Raw genomic sequence first — 3,827 nt, forward strand, 5'->3', positions numbered from 1 at the left:
TAATTGCTCAACTAAATCATACTCTTTTCCAAAGGAACTAGGTATATGTGGTGCTTGAAGAAGCACTGGTTGAGAAGGAGTTACCAAATATTTGGCTAAGGATTATTCTGTGTTGGATAAGTACGAGAAATTGAAGTGTAATCAAGTTTCCCTTTAAGGACTATAAGAGGCTTATCATCTTGAGGAATTCCCTTAATAGTAATAGTGAGTTTTTGAGGTGGACATTCTTTAAGAGTGATAATGGGTTGAGAGAATTGCATAGGTTCAATACTACACATAGCATCACACATAGGAAGCCATGACATAACTGTTACTAAAAATTTTCACGTGTAAAATTTCAAGTATACATGCAATGAAAGTACAAAAGTGCCATTCATTTCATTCAAACAATAGAAATGTCCTTGTATTATTTACTTTCAAATATACATTGATGTTTTACTAAACAATGTAATGAATTAATATGTTGGAAAGAAAAGATCTCACACAAGCCGTGAGTGTAGCTACTAAGTTTCTTTCATAAGGAAATACACAAATAGATACATATGAATGAAAGAAATAAGAGTAGAGATAACCAATCATTTCTTGTTGCTTTGACTAGTTATGAACTCTTTTACTTGCACACTCATCCAGCTCCAAGCTCCACGCCCTCCAACAGCTGCAAAAAAGAGAAAAACCTAATGTTAGATCCTGAAGGATCTAAGCAATGACTACCTATCTCTACAACTAGACATACTCTATCTGTTGATGCATTTCACTACGAAAGAAACTAAGCTGAAAAAAAGTTATTTGTGAGTCTCATGAGCCCATGCTCGAACCTCACAGAATAAGATGCTACAGGATTACAACATATAATGATTGACATCACAGATTGCAAGGGTCTATCTACTCCAAGAAAATTTGTAAGATAATCAGTAAGAAATACTTCGGACTATGCTAAGAGTTGATGGGTTTTCATTACAAATGTAAAACATGTTACAAAAAACTATTTTCAAAAAACCTCAAGATTTAATGCATTTTTTGAAAGGTGGACAGCTACAGTGACTTGCCATAATGCTAAAGCTAAAACTTTAAAAGAATAGCAATTCTTGTTGAAGGGATCTATTGAAATGCTAATGGTGAGTTAAATGAGTTTTCAAGAAAGAAACAAAGTAACACCTTTACAACATGAGAATGGCAAGTAATATGCATAAGTAATACAAACAACAGACATAATCCAATAATTTGCTGGAAATCAGTATTGAAAGGATGAAAGTTTCCTATAACAGCTTCAGTTGAAAACTCAGCACTACTGGAAACTTAATGTGGCAAATGGTTTCATGGGAATCATTATGGAAAAAACATCAATAGTAGATCTGGTATAACATCAACATATTCCAAGAATCTACCTTTCAATGGAGTGAAAAAAGTTCTGAAGACTTTTAGGTCAGATCACAAATAGAATTCTTGGATTCAAATTACATTGTTGAACATAAAGTGATTGAATTTAGAACTAAAGCTAATTGTTGATATGGGAATTGTGGGGATCCCAAATGCTGGTAAAAGTACTTTACTCAGTGTCGTGAGTCCTATGGTGTAGTGTTACCTGAGGTCACTATGGTTGTAGCAGATTTACTTGGACTTCTTGAAGGACAATGGAAATGACTTAAGGAAACTATGCAACGACAAGAAATCACTTTAGAATGTATGAACACAACAACAACAAGTAGTACTATGAAAGTAATCATGGCGCATATAAACTACTCAAAAAACAAGTTGCATTAATTGGGAACAATACTGTAGCATGAAGGTTCCAGCAAAAGAATTAAATGTCGCCATCAAACACAAGTTCTAGTAGCAAGAAAATTGTAACAAGGGATACAACAAGTGTTCATGGCGACATTTTCTTGAGTCCTGTGATAAAAAGGTAACTGGATGGTGATCAATTAATAAAGGTAAATGAACATGTGAATTTTGTGTATTTTACCAGAACAGTGAATGGTCCGTTGGAAACCAATTTGTACAAGCACAAAACTCTTTCCAGATTGAATATTTTCATAGCAAATATTGATTCAAGGAATACTTAGAAGATTCTTGAAATGCAATGACAAAAGTTTTAATAGAGAATATAATTGTTTGGCTTACCATAAATCCAATGAAAGGAATTTGCATGCCTTCAATTGAAGAGTTGTCATACAAGAAAAGAAAAAAACATATTTATTGCTCTCCAATTGAAGAAATAGAGAACTCGGGTTCAATACAACCATCCAAAAAAATAAAATGAAAATAAGTGCATTAATATTAGTGAATGTTCATCATTTCATTACCAATAAAAATGGTTCCGGCAAAGAACTATGAGTTCAAAATGACAAATAATCAAATGAAGTGCCAACTAAGTCAGCTTTGCAAAGGATAACGCTGAAGCTTCCACCATACACTCATAATCAGCTTGGAGGTTTAGTTTTTTGACTTGCGGAAATTGAAAGTGTATATGTTTATATTCTAAAAGAACTCACTGGAATATGGGAGCAAGGTTGTAGTCTCTTTACAAGTTTCTTCAGGAGCATCTGATACCACCTATAGAAGATAATCTTGATAATGAACAACAGTTTACAACAGTCTTTCAAAATTATAAGGAAAGGAGAAGAGGTTTTTGTAATAGCAGAACCCATGTTCGGGTTTTGAAGAAGAAGAAATTAAAACCTGTCGTAATCTACAGTAAAACCTAGGTTTGGGTTTTGGAAAATAAACCCATGTAAGTTGAAGTATATATACGACATGCACAGTGGATACCATGGTGGATTCAAGAAAAAGCAACCCATTCGGGTTTTAAAAATGCAACTTACAGGTGTGTGTAAAAGGAAAACACTCTCACAAATGTCGATACAACAGAGATCTCAAGCAATGATGGATGGTTTTAATATGTATCTAGATAAAGAAGCATATTGGACAGGAGAAGCTCTATTATGACAGCATCACACAAAACCCAGAATGAGTTTTTATCAATACCAGTAGAGATAAAACATCCACAGTTAGCAAACAAAGATTTTTATGAAGGCATCTTCATTTTCCAACTAATGAAGTTACAAAATAAAACCCTTAATCTGTCAAAGCAAGGAGAAGATATGGTGCACCATTGAAATTACATTTACAGCAGTATACAGGTTACACATTTCCAACAAATAGGGAAGCAAAACCCTCATTTGAAATAAATTGTAACTCACAGAATACCAGCAAATGATGCCATAATACAAGAGCAATGAAGGGAAAAAGAGCAATAGAATAGCTTACAATAGCACCATACCTCCAATCTCAGTACCAAAAGTGAAGATAAAAGTGTGCCCAGTTTTTTTTTTTTTTTACAAAGAAGAACAAGTTCATTGCTCACTGAACTTCATGACCTTCTAAAGAACAATCCAGATATGGCGGCTCAGACAGCAAAACTCCATCTTCTTCAAACCCTCACTCTTCTTCCATATGTGAAAACTTTAGAATGTATGAATGAAACAAAAGTTTAGGGCTTTTACAATGTCTATCTACCCTTTTTCATTTTACATAGTATTTGGAGTCCGTGAATGATTATGGGATTTTAATCCCTTCTTCATTTGTTTGAACTATGTGAAACAATAAAATGTTCAAGCATTTTAAATGTTTGACTTTCCTTTAAATGCATATAATGCATTTTAAAATCCTTATTTTGTTTATTTTGCATGTGCTCTTTAAATAGGATATTAAAATGATTTATCACTTTGATATTTTTGTTTATTAAATGCAAAATAAAAGGGATGTTGTTTTTTGCATAGCTTATTGTAACGAAATAATATTAAAATGATAATATCCATCATTTAATA

At 33.0% G+C, this 3,827-nt stretch overlaps 1 long non-coding RNA gene across 1 annotated transcript; it reads right to left on the reverse strand.

Moving 5' to 3' along the window:
- Nucleotides 1–376: 376 nt before the first annotated feature.
- Nucleotides 377–3,484, reverse strand: LOC149535853 (uncharacterized). The gene is made up of 2 exons (XR_016357382.1): nt 3,281–3,484; nt 377–655 (listed from the first exon to the last, which is right to left on the reverse strand). It is a non-coding gene; the product is annotated as an uncharacterized LOC149535853 (long non-coding RNA).
- Nucleotides 3,485–3,827: the final 343 nt, after the last annotated feature.

The sequence above is a fragment of the Cupressus sempervirens genome, chromosome 10 (genome assembly GCF_028749045.1).
Source record: "Cupressus sempervirens isolate cs-2001-9-10 chromosome 10, ASM2874904v1, whole genome shotgun sequence".
Lineage (NCBI taxonomy): Eukaryota > Viridiplantae > Streptophyta > Pinopsida > Cupressales > Cupressaceae > Cupressus > Cupressus sempervirens.